We start from the raw sequence: 15,916 nt of genomic DNA on the forward strand, positions 1-15,916 counted from the left end.
GAAAAAAGAGGGCAGTAGAGAACAAAGTCAAAGGCAAGCTGTGGAACGTAGCACTAAATTAAAAAAAAAAAAGTTTGCCAAATGGTTAGCAGTCACTCCGAAAGGTTGTATCTCTAAATTAGATTAACAAATGTTTCTGTAATGAGCCAGCTATATGTGTAGTTATGTTTGAAGAAAATGCATGGTTATCTTCTTATGTCTTAAAAAACAAACCAATCCAAAGACTCTTCAGTTATGCTACCTTTGACCCTTACACAAATTCCACTACAGTGGGCTTGCAGCAGTGTGGAGAGACTGTAAATATGTTCAGACAGCTGGCACAGTCTGAGGCCTTCTTAGGAAATGGAAAACAATACAGAAGGACTTAATTCAGAAATAGTCTCATATAATGAAGAATGCCCAATGTCTTTCAGATATGCCTTTTTCAGTGAATCTTATTGCTTGTCACAAAATAAAGTATGAGTTTTCAAACAGAACAATTGAGAAGTGGGTCTCCCCCACATTTCTTTCATGCTATGTTAACCTCACTTATTTTACATTTGTGCAGTAGAAGAAATGCCAGCCAAGTTAAGCTTCTAAATTTAAAAATACTGGATGACAAATCTTTGGTGAGGAGGGATGCACAATTCTAGTCTTCACTTTGATTGCCACCTTCTGTTGTAGAGAGCTAAGGAAAAAAGGAGCAGGAAGCTCATTAAGATCTTGTAGCCAAAGGCCACAACCCCCTCTCCCATAAAAGTCTCAAATTTTCTTGACTGCCTGCTCTCCCTTTGCAATGTCCAAAACACACAGTGAATCCTGAGGGCATCCAGCAGGAAATCATTGCTGTCTGTTCTGTATAAATTCCAAAGAAGGGAAGAAAAGGACAGGACACAAGCACAGCATAGTGTGTTACCCAGCAGAGAGGCATTGGAGGAGAACATAGTAGAGTAGTCGGTCTTAGTACAACAAAAAGTTTGTGAATTCAGCCAAGTCCCTCTGGTGATTTCAATTGTCTTGATGTTCTCATAATCTGTGTATGCAAGGCATCGGGCTCCTTCTGCCAGGGGTGTGTTGGAAACACATGATGGAGTCCTAATCTATTGAAGCCTGCTGGGATGATGCTCAATGTGATCCCCTGTGCTAGTTGCTACAAAATGACCTGCATGGGTACAGGTGTGTTGCCATACCCTTTGGGGAACCAACTCAAACAGTTATGCAACCAAGAAATATATTCATGAACTTGATGCGCATTCAGTGTTAGTCCCTGTTTCTTTTGACCTATTTCTTTCTTAAAGTTCAGGAGTTTTTGTATTGTACAAACTTAAACCAGTCTTTCAGCAAAAAAGTTCTTAATTCCCCTTTGAAAAGGAAATGAACTTTATTAGCTTTTTAAGTAACTCAGGTTTCACTTCCTTCATTAACATGACCAATAGATTTTAGTATTTTTTTCATGGAAAAGTTCTTAAGTTACCCAAATTTTGTCACTGAGCCTGAAAAATTCAGCTAGAATACTGGTACTGATAGAATAGTCATGATGAATGACTCTCTAAATGAAGTTATATAAACTTTATTCCCCAAATATATGTACAAAACTGTCAGAGGATATTGGTTAGAGGGATCTTTTTTCCACTTTTTTTAACAATGTGTTTTGTAGAATTGAAATGTGGATTTAACGATAAAATAAATCAGTAAAACTTAATAATAAACAAATAAAACTAAAAAATAAAGTACATGAGTCACCAATGAAGTGAGGGAAAAGGAAGCTTGGATTTAGAAACAAAATGTCAGATGAATCCCACAGATTGAAGTAACCATGTGCCGTATTCTAACTTACTGAAATTTCATGAGACAATGCTTGCTTTACCATCCTATTTTGTGATTTGAGGAAACTTGTCTCTAATTTTGTAAGTAGGAAAATTATGGAAGACTAATCAGATTGCAAGCTAGTTATTTATTGGAGGTTTCCACTGATAATGAAAATGTAGATTTGAAGTCCTGATCTTTCTTGTGTCAATTTAATAAAAATATGTATGTCTTTGAAAATTAACTGCCCCACAAAAAGGCACAATTTTACTTGCATTTATGCTCTTAAGTAAAATAAAAATCTCATCTTATCTAGAGTAACTTTTTCATGCTTATGGCAACCAGTTCCAATTTCTACATCTTTAAATCTTACACGCTATTTGCAGAGGAATACAGCAATTTAAGGCAGAGTAGTTTAAAGAAGCAGGTTGGTTGGGGTAGAAGAGATGGGTGAGAAGCAGCTCACCAGCAAAGTAGCCCACCAGTGAATGGATTTCAAAAGGGGAATCTGTCTCTAGTTTTAGAATTCTGTGAACTGATGCTCTGGTGCACACTTGAGCTCTGATCCTGACTGTGCACAGCATCTGGAAGGAAGGATTTCTTTTCTTCCATGTCTCTGATATATTAGGAGTCATTTAAGTGTTATGCAAGACCCGAAGTATTATATAAGAATTACAGAAGGAGACACCTGTTTTTTTGTTATGGCTTGTTTCAACTGACATGGAAAAGGACTTTAAAACCAAGCACAATTCAAAGATGGTTTGCTTTATTTCGCTTTTTTTCAGGTAAAATGTGTAGTGAATGCATTAGGAATGATTGTAAGTTAGAGGATGAGGGAAATATGTATTCGCAGAAAAAGCAGGTTCAATGGACAATTTCCTGTATTGTAGGTGCACTTACTGCATGAGGAAGGGACTGATAATTCATAAGGGTAAATGAATCAAGACACAAGAATAGTGTCCTACTTGTACCACGCTATTTTTTTCTGCAGATTTGGTATGGTGTGTAACAATTGTAACAAATCAGTTTAGAATTTACAGAGAATAAGTTTTATATGAGTCTTCTCTGAAAGACATGATTTTGATGTTCCAAAATAGCAGAAGACTAAATGAATTTATATTTTTGGTTACCTATTTTCTCTACTTAAATTAGAAACTTGCCTAATTTCAGTTTTATTCAATTTTATACTTGCAAATCATTGTAAAATCAGTCATTTACAAACATTACAAGAACTTAATCTCAGGTTGCAGTCCTGAAAAAAATTCATGGTAGCCACCTAAAGCAAGACAAATGAAACGACTTTTTCCAGACAAAGGATTCTGAAGTTTTGTAAGTGTAAGTACCCCAAATAGCTGCTTCCACTGATACATAGCAACTTCAAAAGTTATGATCTTGATGAGACAGTAGGAGAAAACAGTGTGAAAAATTACTTCATTCTGTTTATTTCAAGTTCAACTCTTCAATACTCTTTCCTTCACAGAAGCAATGTCTGTTTTCAGTCTATAGAAGTAGTTGAATTCTCAGCTGTGCACAAAAATACAATTATGACAAGTACACTTGACCTTCAGTGAAATTAAGGAGAGTACCACCTGTACTAAATATGTCTTGTAAACAGTGTAAGGAGCAAAGGGATACAGTGTGGCTAGAAATCAAATCCAGTTGCATAGCTTACGACAATATAACATTTTGTGTTGCTTTAAAGTTTTGACTTCTAATTGTACCCTACTCTTAAACAAGGAGTGTTGATGAGTTGTTAGCAGCTGCACTGTGAGCAGGAGCATTCTTTGTGCTGAGATAAAGCTGCCAGCTCTAGAAATAATCTGTCATGCAATAGACAACTTTTCTTTTTTTTTTTTTTTCCCCCCTTGATTCTCTTGTAGTCCAAATGTTACAAATGAAATCAAAGAACATAAGAAATCTGTTTCAGGGCACTTCCCAGAATAGTTTGATCCCTTGACCTGTGCCTACTCCTAGAATAAACTAGTATAGTAAAATTGATGTTTTGTTTTAAAGAAAAAAACTCCTCCAAAACTGAACCCCTTAGACCTATCTAGATAATTAAGATGGCCTAAATTTGTTTATATATAGATGCCATAGAGAAACCACAAAATACTCTTTTAGAAAGACACTTCATACTGCAGGCTGCTTGTCATATCTGAAAGACAATCCAGTAAAATAAATGCTTTAATCCAGATCTAAACACATCTCTGTCATGGAAGTTCCCTAAATGTAAACCCTCATCAGACTTCTTTTTATGCAAGTCTCACCTTGATGTAATGCCGTACCTAGAAGAGGTGTTAGCCTGGGTTATTTTTGCTAGACAATTCTGACTAGTAAAGTTCTCCATGAAGACTACCTTCCACTGTTCACCTCTTTTCAACCAATCCTTTTCCTCTTTTCTTTTTCTTCAGCTTAATGAACATTTTGCAGCATCGCTCAGAGAGGAAGGAATGTGGGGGAAGTCAGTTATTTAAAGCTTTTAAATGTCTAAATCATAATTTCTAAATTCTTTTAGGCGTAGTTCGCTGGTATAGATCACAAAGTGCAGGAAACATGTACCAGACAGTCTTGTATTTCCAGTAAGCTTTATACTGCAGTTGTACAGAGTGCATTTTAGTAGACCATATCATAAGGTGGTGAACTTATGGGTCTTAAATGCCAGCTCTACATCTGAAGAAGCCATCAGTCCTGGAGCATAATATGAATGGGGAAAATGGGTTCCTTGCCTACGGTGGCAGGAAATGCCTATGGTAGGCTTTTTGGAAAGAACATGAAATCTGTAATGGTCTTGAAGATGTCGGTACCCAGCTCATACTTTCTCCCTGGCAAAGTCAAATTGCAAGCCCACAAAAATCTTAGCAACCATCTACTAAATATAAGGCATAGATGAATAAACATGACATATGTGTGTGCCATCTTTTATATTATCTCCATCACTGACAATTGTAGAATTTATAGCATGTCATATTTAATATACATTTAACTACACTACTTATTTCTGTAAATCAAAATTGGAATTATACACACCTTATGTAGTTTAGCTCTTTTTATTATTAGTCTGTAAAACTGTTGTGCTTTTCTTTAAAATTTGTATCAGTCCAATATAATTAATAACTGTATAAGAAATCAATTAATTTCTGAGGAAAATCAGCTGAAGTGCCTTGGCTGTTTTGTAGCAATGGGTTCTGGTTTTGTCTCCCATTTCCATAGCAAAAAGAACTAATTTAAGGGAGATCAACAGCGTTGCCAGCATACGTTGCATACTCCTGCTATAATTCGGAGTGCCTGGGAGTATGCAACAGGAATTTAAACTTAATCATGTATCTTGTTATATAGAATTACACAAATGGCATACCCTTACAAAGAAGCTCTTGTTTTTATTAATATAACACAGTAATAACTAACAAGGGAAAATGCATAAACCAAATAATTGTGTGTACTTAAGATAAAAAAAAATGTGCTAAGCCTTGATATTGGGGGGGTGTAACGGATGTTGTTGTGTAAAATGCTCTGTGCACTTTGCAGCGTGTGAAACCTGCACAAACTTTCCAATAATGTTAAAGCACTTGCAAAAATGTTGCACCTGGAGCAGGGAGGAGTGAAGAGGGCAAAGGTCAGCATTAGGCATTAAGACACTGACTAAACAGACTTTACACTCGGTGAAAAGTCCAGACAACCCCTGCAGTGTCATCTTACAACTCTGGTTTTCTTCTTTTCAGGACATAGTAATCCATAAATACACTCAAGTCACCAGCAGCTTGGCTCTTCCCCCCCTTTTCCCCCTTTTTAACTCTCCTTTCATTTTTAATTCTTACATAAAGATCTGAAATTTTAACCCTTTCTGTGTCTTTTAATCAACCTTGGGAACCGCTTTTCTTCACTGTTGTCATTCACTAGACTTCTCATCTTTTTAAACCCTCTTTTTTACAAATTATTCTCTTAGAAAAGTGGTTTCAAATGAACTAAAAAATAATGCCTGAAAACAGTAGCACAAACTCAGTTTATGGGTAAGATGCTCTGGGAAATTATCAGATTTTTATTTCTAAAAACCACCAGTTATCAAACTCAGTAAACAACTTAAATGCATCCTTTTTTCTGAAGCTTCTTAACCAGAGACTTTATGTAAAATATTTCATGGGATGTAGTATAAAATTTTTTTTACAGTTTCTTCTGAGCTTATTTGTTTGGATAGATGAAACCAGCTTCAACTGGGATGCTGCAAGAAAATAATCATCTTGCTTGCCATTGTTGGCTTTTTAATCAAAGAAACAAACAAAAAAACCCCACCCTCTCATCAATTATTTCTCTAAACCGGAAAAATGTAGAGGTAAAACACAAAGAGGTGTTTGTACTTTTATTGTACATTTAAGTCTTTCAGTTTGCATCTATTACACTTATGAGCTGAAATCATGAGACCAAACCAATTTTAATAATTTTATCTGATCCCATTATCCACGTCCCATGGCTTAAGAGACTGGATAGACTCCTGATACTAGTCTGGAGCCTTGATAGTAAAAATAGGCTGGTGAAATATAGCCCATCAATTGCACATAACTCTGCACATTTTGCTGAGTTTCTCTCCTTGTTCTGAGCTGTACTTCCATGCAGGATATTTCCCTCTTGTCTGCTTCTCGCTACCCCAACCCTTCTGCAAACCCACCAAGATGACCAGCAGATCTGCCACATTGCCTTTTTCTTTATTAATTTTTACAAATCCTAAACAGCACTGACAAAAGATACCTGAAAGTTTGACTATTTATTTCATACTGTGCATGAATATTGATTAAAAGAAACATTCAGCAGAAAATGATTTTTTTTCTTTCCTACAGAGATCCCTCATATTTGTTCATGGAGGGAAAACAGTTTTCAGTTCTATGTATGTGCTTGTCATTTCAGTTACTCATAAAATGGCGGCCTGAAAAAAAATCTTCTGTGAAATCTCATGATCATCTTCAGGCCCACTGGTTTCTGTTCCTGTGCAGTGATTTTTAGAGTTGCTGCCCAAGGGTTGCTAACTCTCTCTGTTCAATGGTGGGAATCAAAGAATCATCAATAGAAACAGAAAAGTGAAACCGGGAGTACAATTTAATGACCACCAGCGAAGGGGGCTAACCCAGCAAAGGTATTTACTTCTTGTGGCAAAGGGTTCTGTAGAAATTAAAGACCTATTTCAGCACAATGCTTTAAACATGTGCTGAACTTTGAGCATGGAAGTGGTTTGCTAGATCACCTTCAGGCTTTAGAAGTAAGAATACGCTCAGTGTCGTTACAAGATCAGATCCTTGGTGCACAAGTACTGGAGGTGGTAAATGTCAAGGGCTCAGGTTTGGTACTTCTGGTCATGCAGTGCAGCATTTTAGCCTGTAGTTAGTCTCACTGGTACCATGGGACAGTCTGTTAAATAAGCAGTTATTCTACAGGAGTTAGCATTTTAGTGTCAGGCCCTGTATGATAGCAGTTTATGTTGCATATAGAGCATCATTGCAGATGGAGTAGTATCTTCTGTTTACCTTATATTCTGATGCTTTGTTGTATGTTGGCAAAAAATAAAAAGTGAATGTACATGAAAAACTTAAGAAAATAAAGCTAGAACTGAGTTATGTGAACCTCTTGAGAAACAGGCTTTGTATCTTGTCTAGTTATAGAAATACCACACCAAAAATGACCTGATTTAATATAATAACAACAAAAAAAAAGACTGTCTGGAATTTTGTATTCTTTTCAAGCATCTGAGGTGTCTCCACTACCCTTTGCTGTGGTATCTCGATGCTGACCTCGTAATAATAATCACAAATTCAAAAGTTGAATTCTACTAATATGACGTAGATGAGAAACCAGGCAGTTGAATGATTTGCCCAAGGCTACAAAGCATCTTGCTGGAGAGCTGAAACCAGACCTTCTACCATGTCTGCTTGGCCAGTCCCAAAGTCTGTGCTTTGTTTTATGTTTTCAGGCATGTCGCTTCACGCACATGTTACTTGGACTGCATGCTTGACAATATAGCAAAGGCCATGCTGCCCACTGCAGTTCCTCCTGGATTGTTTTTCACCTTACATTTAAAAAGTGATTGGGGTTTTAATGAAAATCTGATTCAACTGAAAAGAAGGTTATCTTATTGAAACCATTTTCATAATTATTTTTCAGAAATTATTTTCCAGAGCTATTTGGTTATTTCCTGATTCAAGCTTATACTGATAATCTGAAACCACCAACCACTCAAGCGTAATGTTAAACTAAGCTGTGAATAGTTGAGGGAATTTGTACAAAATAGTATAGGAATAATAAATCTGTTGCTAATTTTTTTGTGTAAGGAAAAGAAAAACAAAAAAACAACCAAAGCCCCAAAAAACAAAACAAAACCCAAAAAACCCCAACAACTAAACTTGCTCTGCATTGCTTTCAATTGGTCTTTTCCTGCCTCTTTTTTTCTAAAGGATTCATTTTACCCACTTACCTTATCCGTGGGTTATGTAAACGTATGGGGAGGACCTTGTGCATCTTTTGCATACTCTGCTGCTAAATCTAGATAAATATTGTTATATTACTCCACAGATATCTCACTAAATCCAAATAAAATAGTCACTAAGACTGTAATGATGTCATCTGTGTGCATATTTCTGTAGATAATGTTTGTGTGTGATATAGACAGTATTTACAATCTGTACTTTGCACGTAGATCACACAGAAACCAACCCATATAGCATGGGTGGGGTATATGTGTGTAAAATCTATGTAGGCAAATTAATAGTAATTGGAGATTACGGATGTTTTAAGGGTGAGCATTTTGGACAGTAAAAAACTATATCTTTCTGACATTTTTAGATTTTTTTTTTTACTTTGAGAAGTACCATATCCTTCGCATTTTCCGACTTTGTTAGAAAAGGCAAAGCAGTTCATGCTTTAATTCACCTGCACCTTTCCCTTTTTTGTTTACTCTTTGCTTGAGGGTTTTTATTTTTCTTAAATATTTGGCAATTGAATGATGCTGAGTACCTGTTTTTCTGGTGTGTGATAGAAATGCGTATTCCTTGTTGCATGCATTTGTAAAAGAGGAACTTGCAATGATTTTTGCCTGAATGTGACTAGATTTGCTGCTGTACAAATAATATAAATTAAATATTCTTAATTATTTTAGCTCATGCTAGAAAAGATTCAGGACAAAGGGGAGATTGATGCAGCGTGCCTTACAATGGCCCTACTGATTTCTCTACTGGTCCTTCCTCTGCACATGGTCAATTAGAATTGAAAATCCTGTGCTGATTTCATTCGGTGGAATTTTTAAGCAGGTCAGGAAGAAAGATGTTATTGAAAGGAAAAGTCTCATCTAAATAAGAAAAGAACACGTGGCCATCTGGTCTAACTGTACCATGCTGAAAGTCATTTTGGCTCAGCCATAGTTTGGTCTTTGCAACAGTTTGCCAAAATATCAAACAGAAATCTGTTTACATTAAAACATTCTGTGCTTTTTATCTGTAAAAATGCAATGTGCAGTTCTCTTCCTATCTGTAATGCATGAGCTCATTTGACCCCATTACCTTATTGAGACTGCCTATGTTTCTGGTAGGCTCTCAAGTTACTTCTGCTATGTAAAGGTGTAAGTGAAACAACAAATCTTTTGAAAGTTTGGGAAGTAGTCCTGAGCACTTCATTCTTATGACTAAAACTTGCACTAGGAAAGGCTCGAACAAGCAGATGCAGCAGAGGAAGCATTGGGGGAAGAGGGGTAAGGAGAGTTTAAAAAAAGAAATTAAGACTTCAAGTTTGTGCGAGTAGCATCATGGAGTTTGCACAACCAATTGGAGGCCATAGGCTAAGAGACGAGCTGTAATAGACGTAAAATTTTTAAGGAATGGATTCATAATATGCATGAGCTTCCATGATTGCTTTGTTTCAACATCAACTATTTAAAAGTTTAAAGTCAGCAAAAAAACCCAGGTCAGAATTTTTCACATTTAGGTAGATAAACTCTCTGCGTAAAAAGCTGAAACACATAGCTCCAAATCTCAGGTGCCTGGACAACAGCAGCTGGAGGACAATGCCATATTTGCAAAAATGCTGGGCACTTGTATCTCCTACCTACTTCAGTCAGAGCTGCTGACCACCCAGCATTCACAAAAACCAAGAGACCTTACTGGGAGAAGGAGAGAGCGTTGAACTAAACATGGAGGCAAAGGGCCCTGTATTTATATGCTCAGGTTTAATGCTTAGCTCTTATGTGATTAGTCATTACTTTTGCACTGACAAACAATATATAAGTTGCCAGTTGAAATATCCCTTCTAATACAAGGTAGTGTGTAAATCGCTTCTGAAGTTTAGAGGAATTGATTCGCATAGGATTTCAGTGTTTAGGTAAAGGATAAAAATATGATTGCTTATTGTCATTACCTTAAGAAAATAAAAGTCAGTAGTTCAATATGTAGCTGCAGGCATTATATTGAAATACATTTGTGAAACATAAGTGACAAATTTTATTTTTCAAGCATAATATGCTAGGAAAAGTAGAAAGGTAATTAGGACTTAATACTGGTGGACTTGTGTATATATGTATACATCTAATTTACAAGTATATACTTCTCATATGTGACCATTGTGTTGAGTTAGCTTGTATATTTCATGTAAGGTATATAAAAATTTCCTTCAGAAAAAAGTTAAATCCCTTGTTTAAAAAAAAAATATACAGGAATATAAATTTGAATGCAGCTCTCAATTATTTTCATTTCTCTGAAATATCTTTTCTCGAATATTTACCTTGCCTGTCGATATTTTTGCCACTACGTGCAACCTTTTGTTTGTATGTCTCTGCTGCTGTTTGGAAAGAAAGTTTTTTTTAAGACTAAATTTATGGGATACCTATGCTGGCTTCCTCTTTTAATAGTGTTTATTAGCAATACTAAAGAAAAAAGCTAAAAAAAAAAAAAATACTATCTTTCTATTAAGATACCTGTTACTGTGACTAAAATATAGTTTAAGCCTTTTCAGGGAGTAAATTAAAAGCAGTGTACATGTGTGTATAAAAATGTATTTTCTTTTAAGTCTTTTTCACATAAAGTCCACATTGAAAAGCAAAAATTAATCACCATGTATATCATACCATAATTTGCACGAGAAGACAATGCAGTTCCAAAGAACTTTTAGAAAATAGGTCCGCACAGCACACATTTAAAAATTAAATAGAATAAATGCTTTGAATCTCCCTTTTCCCTGGATGTCTCTGCTAACCCCACCCATAGCCACACCAAACGTAGAGCAACTATTTTGGGGAGTATTGCATTCCCAAGACCAACTTTCTGGCACGACGACACTGGGCCAGTCGGCGTTTTTCTGGGCTGTGGCAACAGGAAGGCCGGGGGTTGCAAGGCCAGCTAACTAAAATAGTGCCCTGCCACGCTCCCTTTCTTCGGTTTGAAGATAACCTACTCCCAAAGCTTTTCGCTACTGCCTTGTTTAAAACTGCCACAAAACTGTCTAGGAGATCTTGCTAATCTCTCAAAACCCAAATATGTTCAAGTATTTCAGTCTGACTGCCCTTCAGATATAGGTCTCTGTATGCTAGCTATTTGCCCTTATGTAGCATATTGTATACGTATACAAAATCTTTACGTAGTATGTGAGAGCTACACGGCAATTATGTAAGTGATGCATGAACTTAACATAAAATACTGCATTAACTGTAAAGCTAGAGTAGAAAGCACTGTAAAATGGGAAACAGTGGATGTCCCTAGTTACACTGTGCTGGAAAGTGTGTGCACATTATGTGCATGTTTTGTACAATAATGCGCATAGATGTTGACAAAGTTTCTTACTTTGTATTTTTTGCGAATCGCAATGAAGTTGAAACTGCGCCTGGCCAACATAAGGAGGAAAGGCTTGTGTTTGCCTTTAATCTTTTTGCAGCACGGTTCAGACTTCTGTCTGATCTGCACAGAGCAGAGCAAGGGGCTTGCCGTGCATTGCGTGCAGGCTCCTTGATTGTGGAGGGGAAAAAAAATCTGGCTGGAATCCAGACAGGCGAGCGCAGCGCTCTGTTGATCATTATGTCTAGCCTTCAGGTGTCTCAGCTCACAGTGGGCGGCGGTTGGGGGAGGGGGAGATAACAGGAGGGCAGACAAAGAATAAAATGGTGTATTTAAAAAAAAAAAATCTTATGTAAAAAATTCACGTCAAATCCTTTTTTAAAAAGTGCTTCTTTTAATGTGCCTTTCCCCACAGTGGGAGCAAGCAAACATCTGTCCAGGAAGATTTATTTAAGCCATAATTAGTAGCGTCTGGAGTCTTTCAACAATTTCTCCTTATTGCACTTAATTTTTTTTTTTTAAAAGAAGTCTGCTCATCTTTCACTTAAAAACTGTTTTCACTTCATGCTTTATTAGAGATCCAGCCCAGCCGGGACTGAGTCAGATTTCTATTGTCTTTGCTTTTTCCCTTCTGATCGTAGTTCTCAGAATCTAACTTTTGGTAGGAGAGAGGGGGTGGGAAGGAACGTGCAGGCGGGGGTGAAAGATCTTATTAAAGGTCTTATGAACATGTGGGGAAAAAAAAGAACAAAAATACAAATCAGGGCTGCTTATTATACAGTTATCCATTTGGGTTCGATTTCTTTTCCGGAGAAGCAGAAAGGAAAGGAAAAAAAAAAAAGGCGCTCTGCTTTGTCTGTTGCTTCTGTTTGAGAACTCTCATAAATCTTGCCCAGAAAGCAACTTGGGCTGAAGGAGATCTGGCCAGCAAAGCTCTGGGAAGCAATTGCAATGTGTCTTGCTATGGATATTCTCTCCTTTCTGCCCCATTCGTCCCCGCTGCCCCCTCCACCCCGACCTCCTGACGTTATGCTGCGAAGAGCCCCACGCCCTTTCCCACCCCACCAGGAATCTGAGTGAATGCAAGCCCTAATCTAGAGGTAAAGTTGCTTATCAAAAAGCCTCTCCTCGTGCTGAGTGAGTACAGATATTACACTAGTTGTGTTTTTTTCACTCCAGCCATAACCCTTTTCTAACACTCCTGTAGTTGGCTCGCGTCTCCCCCTCCCCCTGTGGAAGGGGTGGGATGGGAACCTTGCTCGACTTCATTGTTCCAAATGTAAGAGCTATTTGCCCCAAAGTGTCTTCAGTGTCTTTCATAGCTAATTATAATAACTGTCAGATGTCTGGGAAGTCTGGGCTGCCCTTGCTGGTAGAGTTAAAGTTTGCCTTTATTTTTTTTCCCCTTGGGGACAGATCAGGCCTGATTAGACACAGAGTACAAATAAAAGTGAACAACATACATGTGTAGGGCTTTTTGTCTTTGTTTTTCTTTATGAACAAAGCAGCGTGCTGGCTATGTCAGGAAGCAGTGTGGCATGCAGCATGCATGCAGGCACTGCCCTGGAGGATAACTCTTTTTTTTTTTTTTTCCTTTCTTTTTTCTTTTATTGACGCATGCAAGAAATATTTCTGAATTTGAATGGCACTTTAGATACTTGTACACCTCGTAAGAAAAAGTAACCGTCGATTTAGTGCACATAGCATTTTGACAATTTTAAAAGACTTGCTTTTCTAGGTAAAAATAAAAATAAATAGACTGCATACTCACTGTTTTGTTGTGCCGTGCAGGTCGCTGTCTCCTTCTGCAGAGACAAGGAGGGTGGGAGGATGTCAAGTGTGCAGAATCCTAGTTTAATTCAGGAGAAATGTACAAATGTGCTTCCTGAAGACGCCTGGAAGTCAGCCACTTGTGCTCAGACATCCCATTGCTGCTCTGCACGCTATACTATCTGCAGTTCTGAATTGAACTAAATACTGCCCATGTGAAAGACAGGGGAAACACAGTCATGTGGGACACACAAATCCACTCTATTGGCTCCGAAGGCACAACTTCAGCATTCTTGCATTTCCACCATTGGTTAACAGTTCAAGCTGAAAGAGTCTAGGTCCTCCTAGTGAGTCCGTTTTCCCTTTATGTGTGGAAGAATGACTGTAGGATTTTACAGTGGCAGGATTAGTTAAGAAAGGGACTGAAGTCATCCCTTTGACTGAAGCTGGTGGGTGGGGATTGGAAGCTGTGCTTTTTTCAAGTTGACGTTTTTCCTTTTTCTGCTTGCATTCAGTGTGTCAGGAAATGCTTGCAGTTAACTTGGGCAACACAGAGAAACTGAAGTCACTTTCTTCAGGTTCAGGGACTCGACTTTTAGAGTAATACAGTGTTACAGACTGTACAGTGATTTTTACAGGAATACCTCTATTCTGGTTGGCTACAGTGTGGTTATTTTCTCTTTTCTAGATTTTTTTTTTTTAAGGGCTATATTGGGATCATCTAACTTGAGCTTTTGCATCATATAAGCCAGACAAATGAATCCAGCAGTTCTAAAGCCTAGACTAAGAATTCAAGTGACAACAGAAAATAGATTTTACAGAACTATTGGATTTCTGGACAATATTATGATGTGGTCATAACAATATTTTGAAAGAAGAAATGTATTCCATAAAATCTATAATTGCTGGTATTTGTAATTTTGAGAATAATGAAACTATAAAGATTAAATAAGAGGGACGAAGATTGACTATTCCCTGTTTTGGTGTTCTGTCATTTGCCTGATGTAGTTATGCCAGCGTGAGCAGTAATTTGAAACGGTACTCAGTCATGTGCGACATACTTCTCCAATTAACCCTTATTAAAAAGACCTTTCCCAAATCCCAAGTAGAGGTATGACAGATTTGTCAGGGTTTGTGTCCGTCCTCCTCTCTGGGTAGGTTTATTTCCTCTTCTGTGTTTCCAGGGCTTTGTCTAGTGTAACTCTAAATACCCTGAACATGTGGTTCCTGTTGGTGGACTGTTGAACTTAGGGCCTAATTTAGCAGTTGAAGGGCTTAACTATACTTGGAAATTTACCAGAATAATTATGCTGGAATAGTAAATTCATTACACGTCTGTGGTGTACACAAGGCCAAGCACAGACAGACTGCACTGCTGGCATTTGTACTATGTACAAGCTCCTATTCAGTAGCTTATGCCTGGCTCTGGGTGTCCGGCCATCTTTTTGTTTCTACCAGTCAAGCTTGTTCAGACCACCTTAAAACAATGCTTCTTCCTCTTTGGAGTTCACCCTCTTAAGCTATTTATAGACTTTTATCATCACCTCACTGACCACCCTTGTCATCGCTTAGCTGAACACCATATTCCAGGTGTAGCTGCATAAGATACTGGAACCTTCCTCCATAGCCTGTGACCTGGTATCGCTGCAGCAAATCAATATGTGTTTGCTCAATATATGAGCAGGAAAAATATATAGTTTAAAAATGTACTTACGTATCTGACTAACAGGATTTCAAAGAAGATGAATATACTACATGCTCTACTCCAAGTTAAGAAGGTGGCCTTGTAAGGCTTTCTTTGCTTCTAAGTGCTAAGAAGATGCAGAGCATTTATTTTTCTTTAGCAAGCTCACTTAAAAAAATGTTTGGTAATAATATATAAAAGGTGGCGTTTGGTTTTTTTAATCTTCATGAAGAAAGGTAATTGTCTGATTTGGATAAAATAAGGCTACAGCAGTAGCATCAAAACTTTCTCTCCTCCCTCCAAAAATGTTTTCAGCTCCACTGGGCTCTCCACATCTGGACTCCAGAACACTGAGGGGAGAACTGAAAACCCTGGGAGACATTTTTTTTTTTTTTTGCAGTGCTGGTGGTCTTCATAATTTTGGTTACTTTTTTTGTTGTTGTTTAATTCAATTAAAGTGGGAAGAAATACGGGTAAAAGAAACCTTACTCCAGAGAGCAGTAAACTCTGGTTTTAAGACCAGTACATGCTCTAGTCTCAAATACATCTTTTTCATGGATGTCAGTTTCTGATTTTAAAATGCTGAAAAGCTATTAAAAGGGAGGGAATAAACATCTGAATTCATTTAGTATTGTTTAGCTCTTTCCTCAAACAAATAATGAGTGAATTTCAGGGAAATTTAGGGAGTCTGGAGCAATGATTGTTTACTTGCACTGCTTGAGCTATGAATCAAAGACTTAGGTGATACAAGCGGACATTTTTGTGACTTCTATAGTGTTTTAGAGATCAAATTAATACTTAACATCACTGTTGTCTGCAGAGAGAGAGAAGTACATGCATCTTTATGTGTATTTATGTATTTCAATGGAGATCTTATTTTCCA

The 15,916-nt window shown here is 37.4% G+C and overlaps 1 long non-coding RNA gene across 1 annotated transcript in view; it reads right to left on the reverse strand.

Moving 5' to 3' along the window:
* LOC132317631 (uncharacterized) overlaps nt 1-13,603 on the reverse strand; it is a 63,354-nt gene extending 49,751 nt beyond the window's left edge. The window contains exon 1 of the long non-coding RNA XR_009484125.1: nt 13,351-13,603. This is a non-coding gene — a long non-coding RNA (uncharacterized LOC132317631). The remainder of the gene's footprint in view (nt 1-13,350) is intronic.
* Nucleotides 13,604-15,916: the final 2,313 nt, after the last annotated feature.

Source organism: Gavia stellata, chromosome 10 (assembly GCF_030936135.1).
Source record: "Gavia stellata isolate bGavSte3 chromosome 10, bGavSte3.hap2, whole genome shotgun sequence".
Taxonomy (NCBI): domain Eukaryota; kingdom Metazoa; phylum Chordata; class Aves; order Gaviiformes; family Gaviidae; genus Gavia; species Gavia stellata.